Source organism: Notolepis coatsorum (genome assembly GCF_963971535.1).
Source record: "Notolepis coatsorum genome assembly, chromosome: 16".
NCBI lineage: Eukaryota > Metazoa > Chordata > Actinopteri > Aulopiformes > Paralepididae > Notolepis > Notolepis coatsorum.
Genome location: NC_140180.1, coordinates 20,568,086 through 20,587,304, shown reverse-complemented (window position 1 = coordinate 20,587,304; position 19,219 = coordinate 20,568,086). Strand labels below are relative to the sequence as shown.

At 44.3% G+C, this 19,219-nt stretch overlaps 1 protein-coding gene across 1 annotated transcript in view; it reads left to right on the top strand.

Annotated features, from left to right (window-relative positions):
- LOC311242920 (neuroligin-3-like) overlaps window positions 1-19,219 on the top strand; it is a gene marked incomplete at both ends in the record, with an annotated part of 81,593 nt that overhangs the window by 24,603 nt on the left and 37,771 nt on the right. The gene's annotated exons all lie outside the window — the stretch shown is intronic.

Genomic DNA, 19,219 nt, shown 5'->3' with positions numbered 1-19,219 from the left:
ATACGTGTCCAAGAGTCTTTTAAAACTTGATTCTATTCCAACATGTTCCGAGGTCCTTGCGGTGATTCATTGCCCAGGTGCTTTGTTTTGCTTTCTGCTCTGCTCTGGCAGGGAGTGAGTACGGGACTCCTAATGGCAACAGGTTTCCCCCCCCCCCCGTCAGTACATCTTTCCTTGAGTGATTTCTTTTTACCTTCACAACCAAAACACACAGATGCCTCTTCCTCCTCGGGGGCAAGATGCATACAGGTAGAGAGAGAGAGAGAGAGAGAGAGAGAGAGAGAGAGAGAGAGAGAGAGAGAGACAGAGAGAGAGAGAGAGAGAGAGAGAGAGAGAGAGAGAGAGAGAGAGAGAGAGAGAGAGAGCGAGAGAGAGAGAGAGAGAGAGAGAGAGAGAGAGAGAGATAAGAAAAACGACCCCCTTCTAATGGTCCAGCCCTCCTGCAAAAAGGGCGGAAGGAGAGGATTAGAGAACAGGAAGAAGATGGAGTAGGAGGAGAAGAAGATGGAGGAGAGGGGAGAGGAGGAGAAGAGGTAAAGGAAGAGGGTTTGGGATTTGCCCCATCATCAGGTGTGTTCAGAGTCGGGGGGGGGGGGGGGGGGGGGGGGGGGGTGATGTCTGTGAGGAGATGTAGTCTATTGGCCGGGCGGACGGAGCTACTCGCTATTTTGTCTTGTACAGACATTAATCATGTCCAGGACTGAGCCTAACCGCCAAGGTCAGCAGTCCTCCTATGTGTGTGTGTGTGTGTGTGTGTGTGTGTGTGTGTGTGTGTGTGTGTGTGTGTGTGTGTGTGTGTGTGTGTGTGTGGGAGGCACACTCAGACCACCACAAAGCTCTGCCGCTGCTGACGAGAAGCTGGCGGAGGAGGAGGGCAGGCGAGAGACTGGCTGAAGGGGGCGAAGGTGGGATGCTGAAGTGAAGAGAAGCAGGGAAGGCAACGCGGTGGCACGAGAGTGTGAAGATCTGGGGAGCGAGCGGGTCGCAGCCTGGTGGCCGATGGTTGATTGGCGCCGCTCTAGAGCGATACTTGAGGAGGTGGGGAAAGGAGAGTGGAAGGGTTGAAGTGTTAAGTAGAAACGTTTGGATTGGAGGTGGAAGGGGGGGGGGGTTGTGTGTGTGTGTGTGTGTGTGCGTGCGTGTGTGTGTGTGTGTTGTGTGTGTGTGTGTGTGTGTGTGTAGGTGTGTGTGTGTGTGTGTGTGTGTGTGTGTGTGTGTGTGTGTGTGTGTGTGTGTGTGTGTGTGTGTGTGTGTGTGTGTGTGTGTGTGTGTGTGTGTGTGTAAGGAGGGTATTTTAGTGAGGTGTTGTCACATTCTCTTAGGATGTTTAAGCCAAGACACTGAATATGCCGAGTAGGAGTGTGGTGGGATTTATCCCTATGCTGGGAGCTGTCTGGGGAAAGATGCGATGCTTGTCACCTTGATGGTGTTACATGGATGGAGAGCCAATTATTCACCGCACCGCATTTTAAAGGGAAATCCACCCTACTGAAAATTTCAATCCACGTGTTATTTCTATGATATTATACAGCACAATTCCAGGCACATCTTGAAATGCAGGGCTTTAAAGTAAGACTAATTTGGATGTAATGGCTCTTAACAAACTATTCTACCAGTCTACGAAGTCGGTTGCTAATTCATCATCAGTGGACCAACAAAAAAAAAAAGTTGAAAATGACGTCACAAATCCAAGGCGTGACATAGTGAGATAGTTTGTGGATATCGATCCAAGATCAATGGAATGGCACAATGTAAATTGTGTTTTACTGGAAATATACACCGACGCTGTCGCATCAGATCAATGCGTCGGTCTCTTAAGCATCACAGTGTTAAGTCACTGTAGCTAGTGGGCTCAAATGCACAACACGGGAAGCAGAATAATGTCATTTATTTATTTACTACGTAGGGGGGGGGGGGGGCAGGTGCGGTGTGTCTGGGTGTTTTAGCCTGGCGGGCAGACGGTAGTGGCCGGTGGGGATCGCTGGAGGTAGTGGGCTGTGAGGACACAGAGAGAAAAAGAAGTCCTCACAATAACACCGTACATGGGGAAAATACAACGTCAAAAACCAGGACAGAATTGTATACGGAAAATACAATGTCAAAAACCAGGAGAGAATTGTATACGGGAGAATACAATGTCAAAAGATACGAACACACGTAAACAGCATAATGTGAGAAAAGGTAGAGGATACTTGCCAGGCCATTCTTAGGGAAGATCTGACGCTGAATGAATGGAGAACCATGCTTCTTGTAGGCAGAGGGGTAGAGTGGGTGCAGGTGTGGAGTCTCCATCCATCAGCGTAACTCATGTCACCTGTGCTTATTACGTGCACGTAGTGTGCGAGCTGAAGTGCAGGGGGGGGGGGGTGAGACAGGTATGGAGGGTTGAGCTGAGGTGCAGGGGGGGGGGTGAGACAGGTATGGAGGGTTGAGCTGAAGTGCAGGGGGGGGTGTGTGAGACAGGTATGGAGGGTTGAGCTGAAGTGCAGGGGGGTGTGTGAGACAGGTATGGAGGGTTGAGCTGAAGTGCAGGGGGGTGTGTGAGACAGGTATGGAGGGTTGAGCTGAAGTGCAGGGGGGTGTGTGAGACAGGTATGGAGGGTTGAGCTGAAGTGCAGGGGGGGGTGTGAGACAGGTATGGAGGGTTGAGCTGAAGTGCAGGGGGTGTGTGAGACAGGTATGGAGGGTTGAGCTGAAGTGCAGGGGGTGTGTGAGTGTGAGACAGGTATTGGGTTGTGGACGTGAAGCCGTAAAACACAGCAGCAGATATTTTGCATAAATGCACATAATCACTGCTGGTTCGAATGCTATGTTATAATTGTATCAACGGTTTCAATCGGATGCGAAAAACAAACACAAAAAAAAACAGCGTTGTTTGAGCCAAAGTCATGTAGGCCTATATACCTATTCATTAACTTGAACAGGAAGGAGGGCTGCAGCGTATTTGTGGTGTGAATCCTTCTTTGAAGGTGCTCTTGGACGAGGGGAGCCAGTTGAATAAAAATAAGGAAGTTCCAGGCACTCTTCTTGTATATAAAAAAAAAGGCTTTAATAAATAGCTTAGTTCATTGTAGAACACCATTGGTGGTATTTTTTGTATGGCTTTAATAAAGCTATTTATTAAAGCCTTTTTTTTTATATACAAGGAGAGTGCCTGGAACTTCCTTATTTTTATACCTTTATTTATTAATTGTGAGTGTATATATTATGGCAAAACATGTCCCTTCCTCGTCATGACAATACCATGGGCCGATACCAGAAACCAGGGGTGGGGAAAAAAAAGAAAAGAAAAGAATTGTAGTCTATTGATTGCCTTGCCTGCCATTTTCTTTCCTCGCCTGCAATTTAAATCAGTGGCCTTTCTCCCTTCCAAATATGATGAGACATAAAACCAATAAGGGTGGACATTTTCGCTCATGACACGTGTGTTCCCCAGCTACCCAGCGTGTGCAGCACCAGCATCCAGAAACGAGTGCATGTTGTTCCCCTCTTGGGGAGGTGAGACCCACAGCCTACAGGGCTTGGGAAAGGATTGACAGAACGCCGGAATGTCACGTCTAGTAGTCAGGAGGCTTTTTTCAACATACAGCACGATGAAAATAACTGCTGGTAGTGCAGCAATACGGAGAGGATATTGGACACGTTTTCAGGAGCGTTAAAACAGGGCAGTAGCAGAATAAACGGGCCAGAGTTTGAATGACGGGAGGGAAATAGGCTATCCGCATAAAGACGTAACTCCTTTCTATGTAGAACCTAATAGCTAACGTAATCAAATCATTGTCAGAAGGAACAACACATGTTGCATCATTTATTTGCATGTGAATAGCTAGTGTATCGTTATCTGAATAATGATCTTGCGTTTTTCCTAAACTGGAACTTTCTTTGGGCTACTGTCAAAATCCAGCTAGATGGCCTAGATCCATATAAACATGTCTTAATCCTTTGATCGTTTTGCAGTCATTTATGGATAGAATGTCGCGGCTCGCCAGCTGCCTGCTAGTTTTAAAAGGCAGTCAAATAAAACGAGGCTCTCAACAAAAATTTAAAGGAGCAGAAGGATTTACATAATCAAATCCATAATTTAACAATGTATGTATATAGCATGTAGAATGATAATGAATGAATATGCCCTGTAGCCAATGAGGCCATATACATGTTAATTTCAAATTAATCTTGCTTACTCATCTAGCCATCACCTTCAATCAGGAAACTGAAATCTTGCTGCAGTTGGCCAAAATGAAGAGATCACATCATTTAGTTTGAGCTATTACATCCAAATGAGTCAACTTTACAGCGCTGAATTACAAGATGTGCCTGGAATTGCGCTGTATAATATCATTTAAATAACATTAATACAATTTTTAGATTTTCATTTCCAATTTAAAATGTTCCAATTTAAAAAATTTACATTTTACATTTACATTTTACAATTTATTTTGCATTTCCCTTTTAACATAATTATGCATGGATGTCTTTGTTGTGAACATGTATTTACAGTACATGTACATAGCAGTCAATGTATTTCCATGATTCACTGACGTGCAGCACTGGTAAAAAAAAGAATAAAAAAAAATGCGAAAATTATTACGTCCGGATCTCCCACACGGCCCAGTGGAGATGGCAGCATTGTAGACTCTCTGGTACGGCAGGTTTTCCCTACAACTGCCCCCGGTATCCACAGAGGAATACAGGTAAGCAAATAGCCAACATTAGAATCATGACAGGTTCTATTACAGAGCCATTGGGTATCAGATTTCACCCCTTAGAGCTAATTTGTTGGTTATAAGTGGTTTTGAATATGTCATAACCCCAATGTGGTCTGTGAAGCCTGAGGTATAGGGCAGGTCCCCCGCCTGCTGGGATGAAAAATACTGCAATGGTTATAACCAGGGGTGCAGTGTGTCCTACTATGCCGTGAAAGGAGCCGTGGCCTCGGCCCAACCCTCGTGTCCTTCACCATTTAGAAGCCCTGATTGGTGGAGAATTGTCCCAAGTGGGATTTTTCTCCCCGACCTGTCCACTCCTTTCAAAGCTCTGAAGGAGTACATACTCTGGAGGGCAACGGCAGATGATGAGAAGACAACCACTGGCAGGGTGAGGTTGCAATATGGGTCTTTATTTGGCCCTTCTCTCGTAACTGCTAGCTATGAATGTGTAATGATAGATAGATTTATTTTTCCCATATTTCCCACCCTTACCTGTTACCTTACATTTTCATTCAATCAATCACTGTGCAGATTGATTGATTGAATGAAAATGTTATTAACAGATTGCAGAATGGGTACAATACAGTACGGCTCAATACACACAATTGTTAAGGGGATGCAGACCAGAGAAAGACTTTCGTCTTGTTTACATCAGGGTCCCCCATTTTCAATTAATAATGAATTGTAAGTAAGGGTGCAACTTGTACCGTGCAATCCATTCTTTGTGGATCTAGCCTAGATTTCTATTCAGCAGAAAACCCAGATGAGAACACAGAATCATTGTCTTTTGTCTTCAGGCCTAATCAGGGAATAACTAAGATACGCTCAGTAGAGTGCAAATCTCCTCCAGGTGGGAATGCCCTAATAAAAATGTTATGTATTCAGGTAAACTTCTATTTAAAGCCCTAATAGAAATAGTATGTATTCAGGTAAACCTATATCTAAAGCCCTAATAATAATAGTATGTAATCAGGTATGTAATTAAAAAAAAAGTCAGCCAACGAACACGATTCTTGTACCGGATCTCCTCTCTGGTAAACAAGAATACCCTGAAGACTCTAACAGGAGCACTCATTCAAGGGTACTACGACTATGCTTGCACCTCATGGTACCAAAGCACCTCAAAGAGGCTCAGGAGGCTGAAGAAGTTCGGCATGACACCAAAGATCCTGAAGGCGTTCTACAGAGGAACAACAGAGAGCATCCTGATGGGGTGCATCACCGCCTGGAGGGGGAACTGCACCGACCTCAACCTCAGAGGGCTGAGCAGAGCTTCCCTCCATCCAGGAAATATATGAAAGCCGGTGCAACAAAAAAGCCCGAAAAATTATCAAGGACCTAACCACCCCAATCATGGACTGTTCCAGCTGATGCTGTCTGGAACGCGCTACCGCAGCCACACAGCCAGAACCAACCGGCTCAAGAACAGTTTTTTCCTCCAAGCCATCAGACTTGTCAACAGAGCCCCGCTAGTCCCCCCCCCCCCCCCCCCGCCACTTGAGAACACACTAACCGTCTGTAGTGCAGTAGTGAAAGGGTTAAAAAGGGGCACGTCTGCCATAGAGCCTTTTCAATTGTATTGTTTACAGTGGAAGTGTGACAGACCACTTCCCAAAGAAAATGTATAAGTGGTGTTCTTTGTTGAGACGCGGTTGTTTGGCAATTCTGAGCATTGACAACATTTGTTCTGTGTTTGTTTCCATAAGGATTCGTTTGTCACAATTTGGAATCTCAGACTCACAATGTTTGTATAGAAATACGCTAGAAATCACCCAGAAACACAGGCCTACATAATAGTCACAGAATAGATGAGACAGTGGTGGTATCTTTGGTGGAATGTCTCTTTAACTTGTACCTATGGTGTATATTTGTAAATTGTTGCTGCTGCTAAACTGTATTGCACAATGCATTTTACCCACAACTAATTATTGCACATCACATAACATACTTTTCTCGTTGGAACTGTACATAGCCTTTTTGTTATTTACATTTTGTTATTTAATATTTGATATAGTATAATATCTAAATCCTGTTATCTGCACTGCACACGTATTTAGAACTGTATATAGTCATCTTGTTGTTATTTTATCTTATTTTATTTTTATTCTATGCCATTTTATTTATATTATATTGGATGCTGCTATGGTCGAGGGACCACAACAAAGTGAATTTCACTCTTTTTGCTGTAAGGCACTGAACGACGTGACAATAAAATAATCTGAATCTGAATCAAAGGCACTAAAAACAAGATTACAAACATCACAAAACAAACTGTTCAGACTACTGCTTGACCTTACTCCTAAAACCCTGCCCACTTTGACAACCTAGGATGGCTTAGAGTAAACGACAGAGTACAGCAACTTGCAATGGGCCTGGTCTACAAGATACACTACATCAGTGCAGACCAGGCTGCAGAAACAAATTAGTGGGGGGGCATAAAATGTTCTCGGGGGGGCACAATGGTTTTTCAACACAAGTTCCCTTTTATACGTTTCAGCTGGGACAACGGCACTGTGGCTTGCTTGGCGCTGCCCACAGTGCTGAACTAAACAGCAGAGAGGCAATTGAAAAATCTAATTTCTCTCTATCTTAAGAACATTCACTTATACAAAAACACACTGAACGGATATATATAACAGACATACTGGGGCAGCGGACTGAGAGCAGGGGACACAAACAGGCTGGATAAGATGGTCAAGAAGGCCAGTAGCGTGGTTGGGGTGGAGCTGGACTCTAGCGAGGGTGGCGGAGAGGAGGAACCTTGCTAAGCTCCAGGCCATCAGGGAAAACCCCTCCCACCCACTATACACAGACTTGGCTGTTATGTTATAGGCTCACACTACCTAAATGCAGCACTGAACGGCACAGGAAGTCCTTCATTCTGACAGCCATCAGACTATGCAATGCATCACTGTGCCTCACTGCATCACTGAGCACAGAGTGACAGTTACCATCTTCCTGGACTCTTACTTTTTAAACAGCACTGTGCAATATTACACCTACTGTAGACTTCAGTATATTTTTACTGTATTTATTTACTGTATCTTTTATTCTATTTTTATTCTATTTCATTTTATTCTATTCTTAGGCCATTTGTTTTGTTATTCTTATTCGTGACTTGTTCTGTCTAAATGTTTAATGTTGAGTGATTTGCAGTGTAACATTTCCCTCAGGATAATACATTTCTATTCTATTCTATATCTTTGAAAAGTCTCCATTTATTCAACACTTCTGAATTCACTGACAAACTGAACTGACAAAAATAAGGTGCATAAAAAAGCAAACAAAATTCCTCCACAGGCTACTCACCATCATTAGTAGAGCGGCAAGCGGCGTTTGGGGACAGAGTGAAATCTTCTTAAAACACTGCCCCTCCACTCATTCCTGAACTTTTTTGTTAAGTCCTTCTCAAATGCCAACTGAATTAAATTGGCCTTGCGTCGATGAAGCATACTAAGGCGATGTTCTGTAAAGACGTTCTTGAGGGTAGAAAACGAATTCTCACAGAGTGCCGTGCTAGCTTCAGTAGTGTTGTTGTTGACATCAGTGCCCACTAGCACTGTCCCCGACTAAGGATTTGGATAGTCGACTTTGATTGAAAAAAATTTAAATTAAAAAATGTATTTTTTTTGTTTTTTTATTTATTTTTACCAGGGTGGGCACAGCTGACTCAGTGGGCGCGCCCGGCCCCCTAATGCCCGCCCATGGCGCCGGGTCTGTGGTTCCCAAACTGTGGTCCGCGGACCACTGGTGGTCCGTGAGGGTATTGCAGGTGGTCCGTGGGGGAAAAAAAGCTAAATAAAATAGAAGATGTATATAATATAATTGTAATTAAAAATAAAATTGTGAAACCGTGTAATATAAAACATGGTATTATAGTTTGTTATTCTCTCAAATTAGGCTTATCATTATGGGTAAATAGGGGCGCTTGTGCGTGATGAGAGTTTTACCGACACACCTGCACCTCTGCACTTACCCGCGTAAAAGCAGTGCGGGCTCCGCAAGCGAAATCTATTATTCACTACTGCATCCACAGGGAGGCTCTCGCTGCAAAAAAAAATGCCTGCTGATCTCAAAACAGTTTTGGACGAAGCGGTAAGAACTGTCAATTTTATCAAGACCCGTCCATTGAATTCACGGTTGTTTGCAGCTTTATGCGATGAGATGGGCAGTGGTCACCGGCAATTACTTCTCCACACCGAGGTCCGCTGGCTATCGAGAGGAATGGTGCTTGCGCGGCTCTACGAGTGATGTAGTTAGAATGTTTTTACTTGACTCAAAATGTGATCTCTCACATCATTTCTGTGATGCTCAGTGGCTTGCCAAATTGGCATACATGGCAGATATTTTTGAGTATTTGAATGGACTCAATCGGAGTCTTCAGGGGAAGTCAGTGACACTTTTTCACGTGCAAGACAAACGCGAAGCAACATCACCCGTCATATGTATATATAATATATTATATATATATTCTTTGCTTCGAAGTGGTTATGCTTTGGCCCTCTTTCTAAGTGGGTTATGCTTAGAGTTTATCTTTAGAGCAGGGCGATGGACCACCAGCCCTGATTCCAAACTCTAAGCATAACCCACTTCGAAAGAGGGCCAAAGCATAACCACTTCGAAGCAGAGAATATATATGTACAAGGCGGACATTTCTATCCCAGAGCCCTTCGGAGATAAACCAATCAGAGAGGGTTTTCGCTGTATGCGGGCTAGCCAATCAGAGAGCGTCTTCGCAAACTGTGGCTACGGGAAAAAATCACGCGGTAAACTTATATCCTCTTAACGTTCTGATGACCCGCCAGCGCCGCAGCACATTTGCCCTCGTCTGTCGCCGTCACTCTGTGTTATTGTCCATCAACCAACACATCGGATGAAAGCTAAAATGGCCACTGTTTGATTGACACCCTACTTGGCCTATTACGTGCTTCCGACAGCCAACAAGTGTCAGTTTTTCGAAAAGGATGACCACCTCCGGTTTCGCCTCCCAGTGACCGGACCAGTCACCTCTGACGGTGAAAATGATTGACCGTTTTTGTAGCCAATGAAATTCTGGAAATGACGATGTATGACGTGAGGGATATTTCCAAGGATATATGTCCTTTTCTCTGGCGAAAGAAGAATACTCAGGAAGACTCTCCTGCGTGAACGAATGCATTGGTGCCAATGGCCATTTTGGATAAACATACCGATACATACCATTTGAAAAACACATGTAAAACACGAATTTTCTGTGGTATTGTTATCAACTTTTTGGACCTGTACTAGATAGATAAGCTCATGCCTCTCAGCTGAAACTGTTTGCAAAATAATTCAGCCGTAAGTTAAAAAGAAAAGAAAAAGTGTGTTCAAACCTCTGTAACTCTATTACAGTAGCACTCAGATTGATTATTCAGAATGTTTCCTTTCAAAAGAGGCCAGACTTGTGCATCTGCTAAGAATGGTTCCTGAATAGTGACCAATTTACTTTCAGAATGCAATCGACAGGCGTTTTATGCAAAATTTGCAGGACTGTTAACTCATTCACGGCCACTAGCATTCACTATCTGCTCTGTTTGGGGCCAGCGTTAATGACCATTTTAGCTGTTTGCAGACCCATCGTGTCTTCTGTATTATAGCTATGGAGACAATAGTATGGCTCATTTGACAGGCATTGTTCATAGTCCATTATGTAATTACACGTGTGTATGAGACACTATAGGTTTTGAGGCGAGCAGATCTGCTAGCGATTGCTTTGCAGGAGCTCCTCCCCGTCAGAGTGAGAGTTGATAGTCCATTTCATTCATTGTCTCTCCTGTTCCCTTTCTATCAGAGTTCAAAAGGTTGGCGATACTGCCACCTGGTGATATTCGATCGTCGTTGCAATTCCAACGTTGGTAGATGAATCATAGACACCTAGATGGCTCCGGCTGACTGTATAGAATGGGGATCGAAGGAAAAGATCAAAGGATCAAAACCTGAGTATACTCGGGTGTTGACGATCAACCGTTGGCGAGATAACCCGACTATACTCGGGTATGGCCGTGAAAGTGTTAAGAGGATATCTAAACCCCTAATAATAATAGTATGTATCCAGGTAAATCTATAAAGCCATGAAAGAGTAGCTCTGCCTGTGATTACCAGTTGTACATCATCTTTACTCTCCCTCGCTCTCTCTCTCATCCATTCGCTAAATTATATCAAATAAAATGGTTGTCGTTGACTGATGTGAAAAATATTGTAGCCATCAGATCCTTGGCCTGCTGTCAGCGTGCACAGCAAACATTAGGCTGATGGGCCCAGCAGTATACGAGATTAGCTGCGGATAGGTCCACAGACAGACAGACAGACAGACAGTTACGACCAAATGTATAATGTCTGCCGCTGGCAAGATTATGTAAAAAATTAAAAAGAAGACAAAAAATTAAGGCTAGAAGGTTATGCATCAGAAGCAGCAGAGGGTGATAATAATAATAATGCCATACTGAAACAATTATGGCTGTAACGATCTCAATACAATACAAGAATAATAATGTTCAATACAGCGTATATACATTTTAAACAGTATCGACCATTCTCCTTCTCTCTCATTTTTCCCCTGTTTGTCATCTCAACTAGACATCTGCCTGCATCTTATTAGCATAGAGTGGGAGGGGGAAGGGTGCTCTATGCACACTCAACGGTTGTGTTTTTCTGAGCCATCAAGCTGCATATTATGTTCTGTATACGATTTGATTCTTCATGCTTTAAGAATGTGAATCAAATCGAATCACAACCTCAAAATCTAAAGTGGTATTGAATCTGAAAAGGTCCGTATCGTCACACCCCTAGAACAAATCTCAAGGCGCTACAGTGTAGAAGAACATACATTTACATTTACATTTGGTCATTTAGCTGACGCTTTTATCCAAAGCGACTTACAAGTTGTGTACAACAAGATAAAATAAGTAGGGCTAAAATCTGTAAAAAAAAACAATTTTAAAAGAACATAAAAGGTAACGGGGTAAAACTAGACGAATCCGGCATGCCGCGGTACCTCCGGCTTGGTCGGTCGTCCATACTGACACAATTGGCAGAGTCAGCGGGAGGGAAGCCGGTGGGGTGGGTATTGGTCGTTGTAAAACAGCGACTCCTACAGGTCGGTCAGGGCGCCTGCACAGCGAGGGAGGGAACTGGGGGAGGTAGTGTGATCCTCCCACGCGTTACACTGCCCCAGTGAGGGTCCTCGCTGTCAGGTGAAAAAGAAGCGGCTGGCTATCTCCACATGTATCGGAGGAAGCATGTGATAGACTTCAACCCTCCCTAGACCGGGAAGTGGGGGCAACGACCAGGAAGGGGAGGGGGGAATTGGCATAACGACTAAATTGGGATTGGAGAAAAATACAGAAAAAAGGAGAAAAAGTTGATAAAAAAAAAAAACCAACAAAAGGCTCTATTAAAAATATGTTTTGAGGCCGGTCTGTGGTGCTCTCAGATGGTCAGGGAGAGCATTTCACAGACTGGGAGCGGATGCCCATTCATTTGACAATGATTTTGTTGACAATAGGTCTCATTCACCAACGGACGTAAGACACAGGTTAAGAGCAAATATCATCGTAGCTCCACTTAAGACCTTTTCGGGCTGATTTTAGGATTCACGAGCGGTCCCTTCTCTGGGATTCACTCATAGCTAAGAGCAGGATTTAGGAGCGCTGAATAGCAGTCGTAAGTCGTACAAACTGGTGTGCACCGTGGTCTTAATTAATTAATAATGACTTGCATTTATATAGACACTCAAAGCGCTTTACAACGTAGGGTGGAAATTGCCTCCTTCACCACCACTGGTAGCACCCAACCTTGGGCTACGCAGGCTCAATGGCTACCATACACTGGCACCCGGCACACATCACACTACACAGTGGCTGAACGGCTCAGGAGACAGGGATTTATATCCGCCAATTAAGGGGAAGGGATGATTAGGTGGCCTTGATGTCAGAGACCTGAATGGGAATTTGGCCAGGAACGTCGGGCAACCCCCTACTCTTTGCGATAGGCGTCCTGGGTTCTTTAACGACCGAGATTCAGTCAGGACCTCGGTTTAGCGTCTCATCCGAAGGACGGCACTCACAGCTGTATGGTGTCCCTATCACCGGAAAACAGGGGCATTGTTACTGACTAGTCCAGAGGACAGAGTGCGCCCTGCTGGACAACAACACCACTTGCCGGTTTTCTCTTACGAACTTCTAACGAAGGAAGGAGGAAATCCTACATGGGTAACATGAGGCAATCTGTACACAATACCATGGAAAAATGGTACTAATTAAAACAGCACTGTGAGGCGCAAAGGGAGCGGTGTGTAGGAGGCTTGGCTTTGTGGCGAGTGTGTGTCTGTGTGTGTGTGTGTGTGTGTGTGTGTGTGTGTGTGTGTGTGTGTGTGTGTGTGTGTGTGTGTGTGTGTGTGTGTGTGTGTGTGTGTGTGTGTGTGTGTGTGTGTGTGTGTGTGTGTGTGTGTGTGTGTGTGTGTGTGTGTGTGTGTGTGTGTGTGTGCGTGCGTGCGTGTGGGTGTGTGTGTGTTGTGCACGCGCGCAACCCTATATCGCGCCCATGCATGAAACATGCCTGCCGGTCTACTTCAGGATAGCGTGTCACGAGAAGCGGTTATAGTGCGTGAAAAGGACACACCGGTATGAAGGTGATGTTAAGGTGCAGTGGCAGCAGGGAGCGTTAAACCCACAACCAAAAGAAAAAGAAAAACGACAACCGTGATCGGGGGCTCGAACCAGTGGTCACTGCAGTAGCAGGCGAGCACCTCTATACTACCCCCGCACACACACACACACACACACACACACACACACACACACACACACACACACACACACACACACACACACACACACACACACACACACACACACACACACACACACACACACACACACACACGCACGCACACACACACACGTGCACACACACACACACGCACACACATTATGGTTATGGTTATGTCCGACCTCCTCCACATCAACATTCCCACCCGGTCCCTCAGGTCTGCCTCCTCCATCAACCTGGTCGTCCCCCCCAAGCCCCCCCAAGCCCATCTGTCCACCATGGGGTCAAGAGCCTTCAGCTGCTCTGCCCCCCGCCTCTGGAACTCCCTCCCCCCCCCGACATCAGGAACATTGGGCCTCATTCATGAAGCGATATAAGAACAGATTTCGTTCTTAACTAGCATTTCCTCTTATTTTGTTCTTACCTGGGATTCAGCAATGTTTTCTTATTGTTGCTTTTCTCTCAGGCAAGACCACATTCTAAGAGTGGTCGAGAGCACTCTTACCCAGATAAGAAACTCTTACCCAGATGAGAAACATTAAAAAAGCCTACCATTCCTAATAATAATCAGATTTATATAGCGCTTTTCCTAATGCTCAAAGACACTTTACAAAACAAACAATACAATACAGTTTTAGTAGATAGATACAATAAAAAAAATATATATAAAAAGGTGAGAGAGGAAGGAGTTCATGGGTTGAATGCAAACCATTGGTGAATTGCCCCCAAATACAGTACCCCCAAATACGACTTTATAAACCCAGAACTTTTTAATAATAATAATAATTATTATTATAACTTAATAATTCCTTCTTCTTCTGAAATGGATTATATATTGCTATTAGAACAGTTACTGTAGATGCTGGCTGCCCAGCCTGCCCAGGCCTTGCGCATAGAACGCATACAACATCTCCTCTCCTCTCCTCCTCTCCTCTCCTCTCTTCTCTTCTCTGCTCCTATAGTTCTGAGCGCATTCCAGTATTTCCCAACCTACTGTGCGATTGGTTCTTGACAAGCGTCGTCAAGTCGTTCAGTATTGACAAAGCCTACTTTGCTGGAACAATTTATTTCGCACTATACAGTATGCGGTATACGTATAAGTACAAGTATAAGTCTTTATTTGTCATCAGATTAACACACACACACATGCGATGAGCGACCCACAGGAACACACACACACATGCACTGAGTCGCGAGTCGTGTGTGTGTGTCATTTTGAGATCTGTCGCAAATCGCTTCCTGTTGGAATGGATCAGACGCTGAAACTCGGCTGTTTTACACACACCTCATTCACCTTATAAGGAGATGGTGGGCGTGTCTGTATGCAAATGCTTTTAGCGCGAACGCGCATTTGAATTTAAGAATGAGTGGGATTCACCATGCAACCGACCTGGGTAAGAACCGATTTCGACGTTAAGAACGGCTTGATGAATGTGGCGGTGGCTTTTCTTATTGTTCTCTTAACAGACAGGTAAGCAAGAATATAAGAAAAATTATAAGAGAGTATTGTTGAATGAGGCCCATTGACTCCATTATCCCATTTAAAACCCACCTCAAAACCCACCTGATTTTATTGTAAATTTGATTGTGATTGTAAATTAACAGTTTTTAATTGTTGTACGGCGAATGTATTATTAATATTATTATTAAGGTTAGTTTTAAGGTCCACCTAACGGTTATGGCTAGTTTAAGGTAACGGTGTGGTTAGTGTGGAGGTAAAAAGCACTCTGTAGCGCCCCCTGGTTGTGATCCCCGACAGGCAAACTTACACAGTTAACCACAGAGACTACGGATAGCGTCGAGGGACATACACAGTGCGTGTCAGACCTGAGGCTGTCTGAGCATGAAGAACAAACGCAGAGGTTGTGGGACAGGCGTGAGAATGTGACACCAGGGCGTGATTCAGGGTTGTTTATGAGTGTGTGTGTGTGTGTGTGTGTGTGTGTGTGTGTGTGTGTGTGTGTGTGTGTGTGTGTGTGTGTGTGTGTGTGTGTGTGTGTGTGTGTGTGTGTGTGTGTGTGTGTGTGTGTGTGTGTGTGTGTGTGTGTGTGTGTGTGTGTGTGTGTATTGAGGCCACTGCTCTTGTTAAAAATATCCCACCTGCAGTACCTGTATCTCAACTGGTTGCCTGCTGTGTGTGTGTGTGTGTGTGTGCGTGCGTGTGTGTGTGTGTGCATGTATGTGTGTGTGGGAGTATGTGTGTGTGGGAGTATGTGTGTGTGGGAGTATGTGTGTGTGGGAGTAGGTGCGTGTCCATCCGACACCTTTAATTAAGCTGAATATTGCTTCTACTCCACTCTCTGATGCCTGAAATAATATTGGCCTTGGTTTAGACTGAGCTGGACATAATTCGTCTTCTAAAAACCTATTACATTATGTCTGAAGCCCTTCTGCCTGTGTCCATCTAATGATACATTTAGGATCAATTGTACTTGATTAAAGATGGATTTATTTTTGTATGACTCTCGCAAAAAGCCCCACAAAATAAATAGACACACACCACTGCTCAAAACTAGCAACAGATACTCAAATAAATATCAAGAGGATAATGTTACGCCTTGTGAGCCTATAGTTGTGTTGACACGCACATTGTGTGAAGACGCAAATTGAAGAAATTAAACAAACAAAGCTGAAAGTAAAAAAATTAAAATTAAAAATAGAAAATACTTAAACGGTATTTATTGTTCTCCTCAGTGACCGATTTCACAGGAGCCTCGCCGTTGGCGGCCGTAGTTGTTTTGCCCGTGGCATCCATTTTGTGCTCCCTGCTCGCATTCCAGGACCTAATCAACAGCGGGGCTTAATTGAGATTACCCGGTAGAACACAACAAGCCTTTGTTCCTGCCAGGCAGAAGTTCAAGGGATTTCCTCGCAAATATCATATGGGATTGATGTGAGCGTCAGGTGCTAGCGAACGACGACGGTCTCTCATGAATAATAGTGTTGAAATGTGTCGACAGACCCCTGGATGTCTCGTTGGAGCCGGCATGGCTTCCTTCAGGTGTTCGTTGACATTCTCTCAGTGGAGCTGCCTGTCAAGCCAACACTGCTCCTCTGCAGCACAAAGGCACTCTTCTCTCTCTCTCTCTCTCTCTCTTTCTCTCTCTCTCTCTCTCTCTCTCTCTCTCTCTCTCTCTCTCTCTCTCTCTCTCTCTCTCTCTCTCTCTCCTCGTTATTTGCAATACAGCACAGTCGCAGCACTCGTACACGGCGTCGGCGCCTCACATGCTCCTACCACGGAGTGAAGAGCATTACTGGAGAATATGCCGCCTCGACGCCGTACTGCGCCGTAAGACTTCTCCCGCTCGCATTCCGATTCATCCGGCGCGCTTGTTTACACAGATGTGAGCGTCGCTTCTGTTTTTCAATCTCAAAAACGTATTAGCTTCTATCATCCCTAACACAAGGTTGTAGGCTAATAAAAGCCTTCTCTCCGGAGAGTTATCTCTATGCAATGGCAGCTCCCTTCAGGCACTGGTGGTTTGCGGGTCCTGACTTTCTCCCCCTTTGGCTGGGAGCCCATGTGACTGGTTGACCCCCTGCCTCTTGTCGTTTTAGACGCGGCGGCCACATGCTGACGAGCTGACCTTTCCCATTAACCCTGCTGCGTGGCTGTCATTTGAACTCTTCATTATGCACGTGTCCACCACTGGGCATATAGAGCAGCGGAATGCAGAACTAGTTACGAGTAGGGATGTCCCGATCCGATCACGTGATCGGGATCGGGGGCCGATCACGTGATTTTCAGAAGATCGGGATAAAAAAAATAAAAATTAGGATATTTTTTATTTAAATTTTTTTTTAAAAAGATTTTATTCAACAAACATGACCATGTTCACGTCTTAAACTCATACTGAGGCCTTAGTTTTGGTTTTAAATTGCATATCATCATTCATTTATTTATTGTCACACAGAGCAGAAGAATTTTGCCACTTTGATTTAATTATACATCAAATGATTTATGTCAAGGATGAGGGACATCCACTAGTTGCAGAACTTGCAGTCACCTGATTTTTACAGACGATGGCGCCATTGCTCTCATGAAGCAGCAGGTTGGAGGCGGAGTTTTTAGATTACTCCGGTTGCAATGCCTTGCTTGAATGAAGTTAACTTTTCACCTGGATAACGTCAACATTCAGGGTGAATGTAATGTGAGCAATTGGGATGAGAGAAATGTTTTATTATTTTTTTCTTTTTTTTGATTTTTTTTTTTTATCGGATCGGGAAAGATCGGTATCGGTAGATACTCAAATCACATGATCGGGATCGGATCGGGAGCAAAAAAGATCGGGACATCCCTAGTTACGAGGGTTCCATGTAGAGCAGCGGGAGGGAGATGCAGAACTAGTTACGAGTAGGGATGTCCGATATTATCGGCCGATATTGGCGTTAAAATGTAATATCGGAAATGATCGGTATCGGTTTTACATTTATATAACCTTTATTTACCCAGGCAAGCAAGTAAAAACAAATTCTTATTTAATTTATTGTCAAAAGTATGCATAATGTTGTGTTAATTCCACGACAAGAGATATTTAATGTTAATTATATCGGTATCGGTTGATATCGGTATCGGAAATTAAGAGTTGGACAATATCGGTATATCGGATATCGGTAAAAAAACAATATCGAACATCCCTAGTTACCAGGGTTCCATGTAGAGCAACGGGAGGGAGATGCAGAACTAGTTACCACCAGGGTTCCAAATGTACTTTTTTTGCCCCCCTATATTGATTTTCGGGGGCATTTTTTCTTATTTTAGCATTTTGGGGCCACTGAAAACTGACAAAGAAGATTTTTATTAAACATCCTTATCATTTAAAAATGCAACTATTAATGACCTCAAATACATAAAACGTACCATATGCCAGTCTGTGATGGTCTTCTTTCCGCCGACAAACCCTCCACATTGACGGCTCCTCCGCTGTTTTTACAATACGATACGATTTGACTCCACTGTACATTTTTGTTTGGTCGGTAACTATTTTTTTTCCTCCATTATGGTGAGAAACAGCTCCATCCTGCACGTTTAGCATCGGCCTTCCTCCACGACGCAGCAGACGCAGCTAACGGTTAGATGGTGGGAGGGACTTGTCTGCGTTTGATCACACAGGATTAATAAACCACAGAGAGAGAGAGAGAGAGAGAGAGAGAGAGAGAGAGAGAGAGAGAGAGAGAGAGAGAGAGAGAGAGAGAGAGAGAGAGAGAGAGAGAGAGGGAGAGAGAGAGAGAGAGGGAGAGAGAGGGAAGAGAGAGGAGAGAGAGAGAGAGAGAGAGAGAGAGAGAGAGAGAGAGAGAGAGAGAGAGAGAGAGAGAGAGAGAGAGAGAGAGGGAGAGAGAGAGGGAGAGAGAGAGAGAGAGAGAGAGAAGAGAGAGAGAGAGGAGAGAGAGAGAGAGAGAGAGAGAGAGAGAGAGAGAGAGAGGGACTTTCACATGTATGCATGTGTTTATTACTCTATTACAGTTGAGACAGTGGAGGCTGAGTTACTTTCAGGCGATTATGTTACCCTGTTTACAGTTAAAGACAGTAGAGGTTGAGTACTTTCGGCGATATATTACTCTATTTACAGGCCCTAAAAACAAGACTACAAACATCACAAAACAAACTGGTCAGACAAATACTTACCTTACTCCTAGAACCCACCTCCAACCCCTGCCCCATTTTGAACAAACCTAGATGGCTTAAGTAGACGACAGAGTACAGCAACTTGCAATGGGGCCTG